Source organism: Vanellus vanellus (assembly GCF_965231255.1).
Source record: "Vanellus vanellus genome assembly, chromosome: 6".
NCBI classification, from domain to species: domain Eukaryota; kingdom Metazoa; phylum Chordata; class Aves; order Charadriiformes; family Charadriidae; genus Vanellus; species Vanellus vanellus.
Window position 1 is genome coordinate 6,327,043 of NC_138911.1, and position 13,225 is coordinate 6,340,267.

General features: G+C 38.2%; 1 protein-coding gene across 1 annotated transcript in view; it reads left to right on the forward strand.

The window, feature by feature from the left end:
* The window catches only part of ANO3 (anoctamin 3), a gene marked incomplete at its 5' end in the record, with an annotated part of 206,838 nt that overhangs the window by 57,744 nt on the left and 135,869 nt on the right, over positions 1–13,225 (forward strand). The window lies entirely within an intron of this gene.

A 13,225-nucleotide genomic window follows, 5' to 3' on the forward strand; every position in this document is an offset into this window, starting at 1 on the left:
ACCATTTTTCCTGCCACATGTCACCAGGGTGGTCCTCCCTTTAAGTCCAAGGAAGAAGTCCAGATACACAATGTTTGTAGCAATAGGGATTGTCTTTATTTGTGTACATTCCTAACAGGATAGACAGTTTACAGAGAATAGCTGTGATTTTTCTTTAAGTCGGGGGGAAGCAATAAATATACCAGAGCCACAGTTTTTAAAGGAAGAGTGAAGAACTTTAACTCCGTTTATCCATTCTTTACATCGTTAGTCGTGAAGTTAGATTAGTTCTCTTAGGCTTATTCAGTGTTTGCAACATTTTGTTCAGAACATGAATACATCTATGTATTGGTTTTTTCAACATTTTCTTTTTTTTTTTTTTTGCTCCTTTTCTGTTCTTCCATGAGCCATCAGCGAACAGGAAATGGATTTATAATCTTTCTTTTCTCTAAATTTTACTTTAACCTGATTTCTCATACAACTTACTTCTGACTTTTTTGAAGGGTAGTTATCTTGCAACTTCCTAAGCTTAAAGCATCAGCTTGAGTCTGTTTCCACTGAAAGAGGGACCCCATGGCACAAATAAGTCCGACAAATAATTACCTGATTTATCTGAAACAAACCTAAAGCTCTCCGGGAAGTTGCAGGGTGCTTCCTCTTCCTGATGTCTCTCCTGAAATCTGCATCCCACAAAAAAACAGTGGCATAAAAATGACAAGTGCCCCCTACTCATTCAGGGCTGTATTTCCTCTGCTCCTCACCCTCCTGACCAGAGACATGATTTTTTCTTGCTGTTGCTTATCATGCTCGTGTTGTTATATTGTTGTGATACTATCTTTATCACTGGTATAAATTTGCCCGACTTAAAAGAAAATCACTTTTTTTGCAATATCCAGAATTTAGTTCAATTCTAAAATGTCGAGAAATTCTACGTTATTATTTTCTCGGAGACTGAAATGCAGAAGTTTTCAGAATATCTGTTTATCGTGACTATTTTTTTGATAATGGATGTTTCTTTTCACACTAGGGTTTTTTTTGCCTTTTTTTTTTTTTTGCTACTGTGTTTGATTTAGTTTTATTTTTCTATGTCAATTTTATTTATTTTCATTTTATCTCCTTACCTGAGGAGACTAAATGTAAAATGTGCAGTACTGCAGTACCATAATCCCTAATGTATTCCGTGTTTCACCGGACAATGAACAATCAGTTGTATTTACTTTAATCCTAAATAAATCTGTTTAGGTATTTAAAGTCCCTATTAGTTTAATAACGAAGTCCTATTCTGTGGAAAATAACCTGGTGCTATTTATATTGGCCAGTGGGTGTCACTGTTACAATGCAAATATAACTAAAAATAGCTATGGATAACTGAATAGCGATATCAATGAATCGGGAAAAAAAAATAATAAAATAAGGCTTGTGTTTCTTAATAAGCCGTTATTGCTGTCGTTCATTACAGTTGAGGATGAAAAAAAAAATATAGGCAATTAACCTATCCCAACTATTGGTTGGGATGGGATTATTTACTCTGTCTGTTGTGCGGACCTTTGGTGCACAGCACTGGATCACCCGCGTCCTGCGGCTCTGGGCTGGTTAGACATAAGGTGGAGTCAGGCTGTGCTTGAGGGATCAGCTCCGGCAATCTTCTCCTTACAGCTCCGTCATCGTGATGAGACTGGAAGCATTTTTGTCATATACATCTAGTCACGCAATGGGAACCATCTTTTATTCAGAAGCTACGTTTACATTTGAAAAATATGGCATTGGATGCTGTTATAAACTCTGTTCCACGAATACTGGGCAACCAATTTGTTGGTTAGGATACAGCGTACCAAAAAGCAGAAGCAACGTGGGGGACCCGGCTCGCATATTTTCTTGACACCTTTTTTGCTGCCTTTTGCCAATCGACTACTAATCACAAAATTCATGGCTTTCATTCTTCATTGCCGTTACAACACCAGTTAGTATAAACAGAATGATTGCGTGGTGTGATGACATATATCTCATACACACACGTATATATACACACACACGCAAATGATACATATGTGTATATATTCAAAAAAGCATGGTTTTGTCTCAACTACCGCTGCATGACTCAAAAAGCGTTATACGTGGAGGGCTGGCAAAGAGCGGTCATGAAAAAAATGTATGGCTTTCAGGAGGCTCCCAAGATTATTTTTCACCCTTCTCCTTTCCTCACCTCCGCTTGCCTTTCCCGGGACAACCTTCGCTCCCTACACTCTCTCCTGCTGCACTCCATAGCACAGGATGGTAAAGCCTGCTGTGTTAGCATGATTCTTTTCCTGAAAAGAAGTAGTGGGAAATACGCATGCGTATATTTGTACGTATATATTTGTGTAAATATGCGTATACATAGATCGAGAGACACAGAGCTCAATTTGCTGACAGTTTGCAGAGGCAGCCTCAGCTCTCCTATCCAAGCCAAGCTGATGGTTTTCAGAATCCCACGGATTCCTCTAGGCGGTTATTGACTATGGCTTTTGCAGCCATAGAGTTTCTCACATAACATTCTCACCTGATGTTGAACTGAGCTTTGTTTGACTCGTAAGACAGTTAACAGCAGAAACGTGGAAAAACATGGGGCTTTTCATTTGGGATAATATTTGTTTAAAGCTAAAACAGCTAATAGTGTGCCCTAGCTCTCTTAAAATACTCAATTTGTAGCTATCACACTTCCCCTATATAAGCACCTCACCTTTTGTCTTCCCAGGTTCCAGCACGTCTTGCTTCAGTCACACCAGTGTACACACCTCAACTGAGCTAGAAAATCAGGTTTTGCCAGTGATCTGGCAAAGTATTTTCCTGAAGGAGTTAAAAATTTGATGCTGCTTCTCTGAAGCTTAAAATAGAGGGTAGAATGGCTGAAACCTACCTACCTACTGGCTTTTCCCGTGCGCGTGCGGGCTGGGGGGAAGTGCTATGTTTGGCAGGTTCTCTCTTTTCCTCTACATGTCCTGTATTGGGGACCTATCCTTGAGTATTCTGCTATACTGTTTTGGGGAACCGAAGGCTCTGGTTCAAGTGACACAGTGTATGCTTGCATCTCTGCAATTTATACAGTCTTGCTGGAATAGGATTTTTTTTTACGCTTCTGAAGGAATAAAGGAGAGAAGAATGCTTTAATAATCATTTTAAGCAAATGTTTTGCCACTGTTTTAAAACCTCTGAGCGCACATCATAAGGCCATCAAGCTCTCCGGCAGCACTGACAGTATGTGCTTTTGAGATAAACAGTGAAACAAGCAGCATGTGACGGACCGAGGTGAACTAGCATTTTCATCTTGAGAAACTGCAGCCCTCAGGTTTGGACAATGGCATACAAAAGTACTCTATTTCTCTTGTTTTCAGTTCATAGAGGGAAATGGTATCTATCTGATTTCAAGTGCAAAGATTTGTGTATATATTAAAACAAGAAGTTAAAATGAGTATGTGAAAACAACTTGCGGATTTTGCCTTGGGTGCATTGAGACTGACAAGTATTTTTCTGCTCTTGACAGCTTACTTCATCTGTATAGTTCTAAATGATGCTGAAATACGATACAGTACAGTCAGTCAGTTCACATTACTTCTGCAGCAGTAATAGTCAGGAACAACACTCGCTTAAAGAGCACTGCAAACCGTTGAACACCACTAAACGGGCTCTTAAGATGTAGCGCTTTAGAGCACGTGAAATCTAAACACGATATACAAGCAAGAAGTAGGTATGCACTGATTTTTTTTTTTTTCTATTTTCTTTTTGTAACGATCATGGAAATAGTACTGATTACTGATAGCTCTTCATGCACTACCAAATATATGCTTTTCAATAAATAAAATGCATGCAAATAAATTGAGAAATCAAAACTGCTACTGCCTTACAGATGAGCATTTTAAAAAAAGTTTGTAATTTACTAGAATACATTTTCAGAGTAACTAGCATGGATAACTTCCTAAAAACAATGAAGCATTGTGTAATTAATCAGTAGAATTCTATATTAACACAATAATCATGAATACTTACATTACAAAGACATTGCTATTTCTAAAGATTTTGAATAGCTAGAATCCTACCTAATACAAATAGAAAAAGCAGACGTGGAAAGCTGCGTCTGTGCGTACAGTATTATTACCGTAATTTACAACCATCTTATTAAGTAAAAGAAATGCAATTCCATAGTGTGCAATTCCACTTTGACTGAAAATAATCAGCCTTTTTTTTAGCTTGTTTAGAATCAGCTATAGAATAGCTGTTCAATTTATTTCACATGAAAGCCTTTTAAAAATGGATTTTGAAATACAATACAAATTGTCGTACCAGCTTAAAGGTAAATAACCTGTTGTACTTAAATCGAAGATATTATATACAGTGTTTCCAACTTTCTGTTAATTCAGGCCTCAGGGTAGCATAAACGAATGTTGCCAGTGGGATGAAACAGGACGGAAAACTTGGCCTGAATTTAAACAGATGATAGATTCAGTTATTCAGTGGCTCTGTTTTTATATCATTCTAATACTGCCATTTGTGTTAAATAAAACGGAGATAGTTAACCGTTCCTAATGAAGCAGACAAAGGCTTTACGAACTCCCGACCTAATCTCATCAGCCCAATCCCATCCCAAAAACCAGTAACTATAAAACAATATAGTAACAAATTTCCCAATAGGTTTATCACTCCAAACTGTAGAACGTGGGTTAGGGAAAAAGCATCCATTATCCTTATTTCTTTGTTGAAGTCAGAGGGAATTGGAAAGTCCCTCTTCCCCAGGGTGGGTCCTGGCAGCAAGTTGGTCCCCTTACCAACCCTCGGGAGCCTGCAGGAATGCCTTTGCTACTTTACATCCTATATAATGCCTATAGACTATATAGAGAGAGACGTATAGATAGTACCTGTATGTATTCCTTCATGTTCTCACCCCACAGTGGAATGAAAGTACATCATGCTTCTTGCATGGATGCCTCACAGGGAAAAACTGAGAGGAAGGGAGGCAGAACAAACTATTTGCTTGCTATTTGCCTTGTCTAAAGAAAATAACGTTAAAAATGCTCCATGCCCTTCCATCTACTGTCAAATCTAAAAGAAAAATGCCATTTTTCTCTCAGGGGAAAAAAAAACCCAAACTGTTTTATCCTTTGCACTGATATTTGCACATTTTCACAACGTCTCAAGTTTCCATTTAAAAGAAGAGGAAAAAAGAGAAAGCTAAGCTAGAAACGCCCTCTTCAGAGAAGAAAATGTTCATTTTCCTGCAATATCTTAGAAAATTCTACCTAAAAGAATATGAAGCTGACTGCATTTTTCTATTGTTTCTGTGGCCACACACAATTCATTCTTTCAACATGTGACATCTTTTAAATGCAAAACATTCAGCGTAAGAAGGCTAAAGAAATACAACTCCGCCTGACACTGAAAAGAAGAATTTAAATTGGGAAAGAGGGAGGAGGAGGAAAAACAAAAAAGAAATCTGTTTTTTTTATTAACTCTGATTTACATTCTGGTTTTGCAGGTGTGTCAGGTGAGTAGTCCACAAGCCCCAGCATTCATACTCTTGTTTATTATTCTTTAACAGTATATATACTACGTGTTCCAAGAGATTGTTCTTTTTACAGCATCTGGTATGTAATAACTCTTGTCTAGGATACGAGTCATGTACAAATATCCTCTCTGCAGCGAGTTCATTTGGCTCCTCTAAGAGGCGTAGAAATAAATATATCTTCCGAGAGTAAGCCACGTTTTAACAGACTAATAGACTATCTGTGCGTGTGTATAGGAACAAAGCGTAATCTAGATATCTCTTGAAATAAATCCTTGAGAACATTCACAGCTGATTTGACTTGAGTCCTTTTAGCTCATAGGGAGCCTATGACAGTGCCCTTAAATTAGCGTGGTGTTTGTAGACAAGGAAAACGTTCCTCTCCCATCACCCACTTGCTGATGTCTAATCATTCAATACTGCATTACTTTGACTTTCTGGGTTGCAAATTCAACAAGACAGTATTTAAATTCTGAAATGTCTTTTTCTTCCTGACACTTTAAAACAGAAATACATACGCCTTGTTTGGTATTTGAAATTTTCAGAGACGTTGGTAAATCATGACCCAATTAAAAGCCATTTGTGATCATCATAAATATATTACGTTTGAAAATCTTACCCCACTTTTCTGTCAGTCTTAAGTATTTTGAAAATTTACATAAAATACTGTTATGGAACAAAGCACTGTACTTTTGCTCTATAATAAAAAGAAAAAAAAAAGCCGTTTTTTCCTTTTTTTTTTTCCCTAAAGCCCACATTGTTGCCCTTGGATGTGATGTGAAGGTAACTCAGAGAGATCAATTTTATAAAAAAGCATCCGCAACATTACAGTTACTTATCTTCTTGCTGTGTAATAGTATCATTCTTCCCAGGTCAGAATATAGGATCACTAGGCCAGATGGCACCATGCTAATTTCTCTGCGACACATTGCCTATAGCGTTAATGCCAGGAGGCATGAGTCTTGTGGGAGTTCACCTGGTGTAGCCCAGCAGGCAAGATCTGTGGTGGTGGAACACAGAAGCCTGTGGGACAGGATAACCCACCTCAGTATGTTTCTTCCAAAATGATGGGGAGGTGATTGATGCATGGTAAATATGTGTGTGGGCTTGCAGCTCACACGTTTGGCACCGATCCACTCTCAGATGTCGCTGTCAGAGAAAATACGTGCTGTAGTTCTAGTGGGGAGTTGGAATAAGGACATAGTACCTGACATGGTCTGATGCAGCCGTGGAGGAGTCTGGTCATGCAACAGGAAAAAAGCCCAAAGCTGCGTGTGAGTATGATGCCGAAGAGAGAAATTTCTGGGAAGATGCTAATTGAAACACCCTGTTATGATTTCATTGATGATGCTGCAATGAAGAAATAGTCATCTTTGAAGAAGTCTCAGCAGTTCCTGTAGCTTTGGAAGATGGCAGGTTGGCTGACAAGGAACACAGGCATGCTGTGAGATAAATTTAAAAGTAAAATAACCATATCTGAACTTCAGTGTTTTATACAAGCTGGAAAGGAAAAGTCTGATATTGCTATGCAGTGACATTACGTTACCATGCTAGCTGCTGCCAAGAGGATATCCTTAGGTTTTTGTTGAACCATTTTGTTTGTATTATTGTAATCCTAGGACTTTCAGCTGCGGACTGGGACTTTGCTGTTCTGAGTGTCGTAAAGGAATGTATAGCAGGAAAGACTGTCTTTCCTGAATGAACGGTATCAATTAATTTTACTTCTCCCTCGTGTGCAGGTAACATGTCAAGCTCACGTACTGTTACCTTACCGTTTCCATCTCGATGTGAGTGGAAATAGCCAAACGACGTGCAGGTAGAGGTTTTATATAGTAAGTGGCTGGCCATGCTCATAAACTCTGCCCATTCCTCCCGTTTTGCCTTCTCTTGCTGCTCCTTTTAATAGTTTGTAAGCTGACTTTTCTCGGCTTTTTTTTGGGGGGGTGATGACAGAGGGTAAAAAATAGTAGTTGGGAAAAAGAGCAGGTATGTGTCCAGAGAAACCCAAATAGTGACACCTGAGAGGTTCTAAACAGAAGTAGCTTGGAGGTGATGAAAGGCTCGGCTGTCAGAAATGCACTAAGCAGTAACAGAGGGTTAAACCCTAAACCAAGGAGTTGATAACCCAGGAAACAATAGTAAATCTAGGAACAAATACCTAACTGATAACTGGAGGGTGTGTGGGTGTGTTTTTTTGTTTGGTTTTGGGTTTGGGTTTTTTGTTTGGTTGTTTTTGTTTTTTTTTTTTTCTGTAAATTTAGACTACACAGCTAAGGAGTACATTAATGTCTTGTTTCTAAAAGTTTCTACAACTGTCACTCTTGAGGCTCCTGTGCTGACCACATGGTACTTAAGAAAAGATGCACAGATTTGCAGAACAGATTTATACAGTGGAAACACAAATTGCATGATAGATAACTTCATCGTTGATAGTGATTGTTTTTTAGTCTATCTGATTATTTTCTTCTTTACTTGACGTATTCGGCTGCTAATAAGAAACAGAATTATTTTGCAGCAGTTTGGTAACTGGTACTGCAAGGTTGGTTAACAATAATCTTTCTTGCTGCTTGTTTCAGATAAAATGTGAAATAAGAAAACTGAGACGTATAATAGAAAAGAAAAATAAGACTATGTAGAAGGTTGCCTACATGGGAAATTTAGATAGGCGTGAGCGTTGGATGCTGCTATTATAATTCTGGTTTTCCCTCTTCACCTGTTTCTTGATATTAGTGCTTTCTTTATCATCTCTTTGCATTATTTTAAAGGGATATTTTAGCAAACAGACATTTCACCATCTTTTCACTTCTGTGTAAGTCTTCAGCAAAAGAATGCTGAACTCCTTAAAATTCTAGTTTGGCATTTTGACCCAAATGTTTTAGAGCAAAATTGAGCTGCTTTGCTGAGGGAAATTAAATTTTGCCAGACATATGAACTGTAGGTTTCTTTCTGTTTCTCGTGCTAGCTGGATAAGTTAAGGCCAAAACTGGAAAAGTAACTCTATTCAGGGAAATGATTAGGATGTAAACATGAATCTTTAAAACACAAGTTTAAAAGTAAGCATGCAATTACAGTGAGCTACAGAATCAAGGCCCAAAATCAGTCAGAAAACACAGTTTATTCCGTGGATATAAGAAAATTCTATCTAGCCAGAGAGAAAAAGTCTCAAATTACCTTAGAAATGAAATATTAAAATATGGAAATCTGTGAGATTTCAACGGTTAGTGTCTTAGCAACACAAAGTAAAAACTTTATAGGAATGTTGAATTTTTTGATTCATCTACTACACATATTAGCATGCTCCGTCATCTGCTTTCTAGAGCTTCTTCATAGTGACTGACAGCTTTATCAGAGCTAATGGAGGGCCTCCTCATCGTGCTCGGGTCTATGGCAAAATTCCCATTGTTTTCAGTAAGATCAGAACATTTGCAAACAATCTTACTGCAAATATTGAACAAGATGAAGTTTGCATTGCAGAGCTTTAAATAGTACAGAACTGCCCTCCTTGAAAGAGATGGACTCAACAATTCTGTAAACATTAATTTTTCATACTATTTAAATGTATTACATGAAAATTGATAGAAAAGCAATAAAACATTTTAGACTAAGGAATCACCTCTATTGCCAAAGTCTTCCTGCAAATTGTTTAGAAATTGTACTTTGCAAGAATTTTAGAAATCGGTATGTTTGAGAAGGGACATTTGATTTTTAATTTATATTATAGGCCATTGAATATCATCACGCTATTTTGCACTTTAATGAGCTCCATAAGCATATATTCAATAAGATCCTTTGTTACAGATATGAAAAAATAATATAACTTTATAGTTTGTTTTAATAACAATTCAAAATTGTGTGTCTGCCTCCTGGTTTGAATTAGTCTGGTTCCAACTCCCTTGCATTTGCTTTTTATTACATCCTGTATTATAACCATTGAAGGTCATCTAATCCAACCTCCTGTTCTGAAGCTTTACCATTGCCATCACCAAACGGGGTCAGATATCGCTTGGTCAAGGTAAATTTTGTCAACCTTCATGAATAGATATTTCACTACTTTGTGCATAACCTGTTCTGACGGTGCATTACCAATGCTGTAAAAACTTATTCCTAGCGTTCAATCTGAACCTCATGTGCTATAATGTGTGGCTGTTGTCATTAATCGGATCATTTAGCACTAAAATGAGTTTGGTACCATCATCTTTCTAAGTGACTTCCAAGTTATTGTAGGCTGCTGGAACTCCTCAGTTTATTTTTCAAATTAAATAAACCCAGTTTCTTCAGCTTCTCATAGTTTATATATTGTAGGCCCCTGACCATCTTGGGTAGCCCTTGTATGGACCTTCTCCAGTCTTCCAACACCTTTCCTGAATTGAGAGGATGTGAAGCAGGAAACCTAGAAGCAGTATTGCAAATGCAGCTACAGTCCTGCCAAGTAAAGGGGATTAATAACCCGCTGATCTGCTGGCTATATTTCTCCTAAGGTTTGCCTTATTTGTGATGCAAGTGCACAGTTGGCTGGTATTCAAGCTGGTGTTTCCCATAACCTTCAGGTCCTTCCCATCAGCCTGAACTGATGCATGGGGTTTTTCCAGGTGCAGAATTTTGCACTGGCTAAACCTCATGAGTTTCTTTTTGGACTAAGTTTAGTTTTCTTTCTGGGCAATAGTTAACAGCTGGCTATAATTAACTTTTGAGATGGCTATATTTCTGAAGGAAATAATTGCCATATGCCACTTATCACAGGCTAACTAGGTTTTAACTTACGGTTCTATTTCCGGTGGCTTTCTGAAAAGCGCTATGGAAGTACAAAATTTAATTTCAAACATATCTCTCTGATAGCCTGTTTTACTAGCAAAACAACTTCCTGGTCGAAAGCAAATCTGGAGATTCAGTCCTCCTGCTCTTAACAGGCAAAATTTTTACAGATCCCAGGTAACAGAAATATGCATAGAGCTACACGTATTGTGATGAAGCGAGAGCAAAATAGCAAATATTACTTTCTAATCTCTCCTGACAAAGACTCTATCTCATGAAAAAGGCCTGTCTATCTATAAAACAGAGTTAATCTTAATGTCAAAACTGAATACCTCAAACCTGAGCAAAAACTCAGTCAGATGCGCAGGTAGATCAACCTTAACCTTTTTGAGCCATGATTTTGGTTTTGTTGACTTGTAGACATAAAAGGTTTAAGTCTAGTTCTGTTTGATCCTGCTCTCTTCACTAAGTCCAGTGTTTTGATCTGTTTTAGAAAATGTTTATAAAACGTTACAGATAACGTGAGACAGCTTAATATACTAATGATTTAAAAAGCTGAAGTATCGACTAGATAGTGAGTGTGAGGGTAAATTTTTACCTTAAGTTTCAGAGCCATTGCAGCTTGTGCATATGAACTTTAAGAACGTACGCATTTCCTACATATCTTAACCATCAATTCGTAATTGTCCTGTTGACGGTACTCTAAAAATACTGTTAAACTGGACCGATCTCCCCTTATTTACCAAAGAATTATCTTTCCAGATTCTCATATTATCATATTTTACAATTATCAAGCTTAGTCAGGCGATAGTGTGAAGGATTTAATTTAAAACACCTTTGTAGAGATATTTTTGTCTTCTCTTCGCAGACCTTACCCCCAGCTGTCGTATCTGCAGTTTCATACGTATGTGTTATTTACTGCTAAAAATAGAGCTTCGTTATTAAGAAACAAGTAGAAAAATAATTCATTTCTGCCCTCAGAATGTAATTATTCTGCTGGGTTCCTCCGTACTGCCTTAGCCTGGCTTTCTCTCCCCATCATTCTGTGCACTAATAGGGTCGGATAATTGTGTCTGAATTCAAGAGTTCTGTATCTCTCCGTGGAGGACTGTGGACCAGCTGACAGCCTCTTTTCCAGGTGTTTGTCAGATAAGCTCTTTAGGCTGTAATTTTACTTATCAGCACCTTTTCTCCCCCTCTGCATTTTGTAGATTATTATCATAAGGGAGCAGATAATGGTCCTCTTTTGTTTTCCTCTGGTAAGAAAGGGAGCATAATGTATGCTGCTCTTCTATTTCACTTGCAAGTCAAAGGTGTCAGCCAAGGTCTCCCAGAGAAATAGCTCTGGCCTAGAACTTTACAAAGGTTTGGACCATTACAGTGAAAGAACTACACTTGCTGTTTTCAGAATACATATGATTATTAACTACTAAGTTTGTGGTTTGAATTATACTTTTATTTTTTTTTTTCCTCTAGTGACTCTCAGTTGCTGGGCATAGATTTTGGTTTTAATCCCTACTTATCCATTCTAACGTCTACATTAAAGCTGGAAAGTAAACAAGGACTTCATTCTACCTCTTCTTTTGGCTTGCTCCTTGTTTTCCAGCATTTGTTGATCAACAAGAGCCAGCCTGGCTGGTCTCCGCTTGCCTTATTCTGCCATGCAACATCTATAGTGCTGCCTCTCAGCAGGAAAGAGCTGTTCCCAGCAGTTTTCCTGAAATTGCAGGAGTGCAGAGGAATGCCTCATCCATTACCTTCAGTGTGCAGAAAGCCACCGGAGACTGACAAATGAGTAGGATAATGTCTTCACAGCACCATAGCTTCTGCATCTTTTCCTAAACTAACTGACAACAAACCTTCTGCAAACGTTCCAAACAAAAACAAAATTTGGTCAGCTATCCTGAGGAGGTAAGGTTATTTTTTTTTTTCCCGTTATGGTAACAGTTGGATGTCTCGGCTGCGCGTTAGGTAAGAGCAATGTCTGATATACTCTAGAAAAAAGTGCTGGAGAATAATCTCCCCGGTTAGGATGCAGTTTTTATTTTATCTATCTACCTGTAAGAGCCCTTGTATGGGTGTATTGGTTTACATATGGCTGTTTAGCATGTTTTCATAGCGGAAAAACATCCTTATACTAAAAAAAAAAAAAAAAGTATGTATCTATTGTGGTTGTTTAACGAAACTGACATAGACAAAGTAGTACAACTTTACAGTACAGACTGGCCTGTAGTTCCAGTGGTGGCAATCGTAAATTTTTAAGCAGATGGTATACTACAAGCCCCTGTCAACTATGGGGAAGTTCAATCTTTGCTTTACTACCAGAGGAAATCTCTAGTACATCTCGTAGCACACAAATGGAGCCGCAGACTTTGAAGGAATGATACAGATTTTGCCCCTGGCTGCAGAGGTGGCAATAGGTGATTTGATTAACCTCCGTTGAGTAAATGACACGCGTATCCCTAAATGGAGAAGAGGAGATAGATACTCTACGCGCAGGCTGGAATAACCGACTGACTGAATTCAGGAGGACCAGAAATAGAGATTATTGTGGTAAGAGAATTAAGAACGGAAACATTTTACAGGAGTTGAATGATACTACCGTGAAACTTACGCAGAATCCAGAGAGAGTAATGTCAGCAGAGGGAGACCGGGAAAGAAATTAAAGCCTTATAAATTTGAATCTTTTATCATCTGGAACGAGCCTCTTGGCATACACTGTGGACAAAAGGGAATTTATAACACAAATAGCGTAGAAATGGGCCGCATGGGGCCTTGAATGTGCAATTCAGTGTCTTTTTGTAAAAAGCCATATCCAGTAAGATGAAGACTGTAAGTTTTGTAACATATATGAAGAAAAGAAAAGGCTGGTGCCACAACACAGGTTTACGGCGCTACGACGGGGACGGAGGGGCCGAAACACACACCTAACTCGCAACGCCTCGCTGTAAACGCACGATT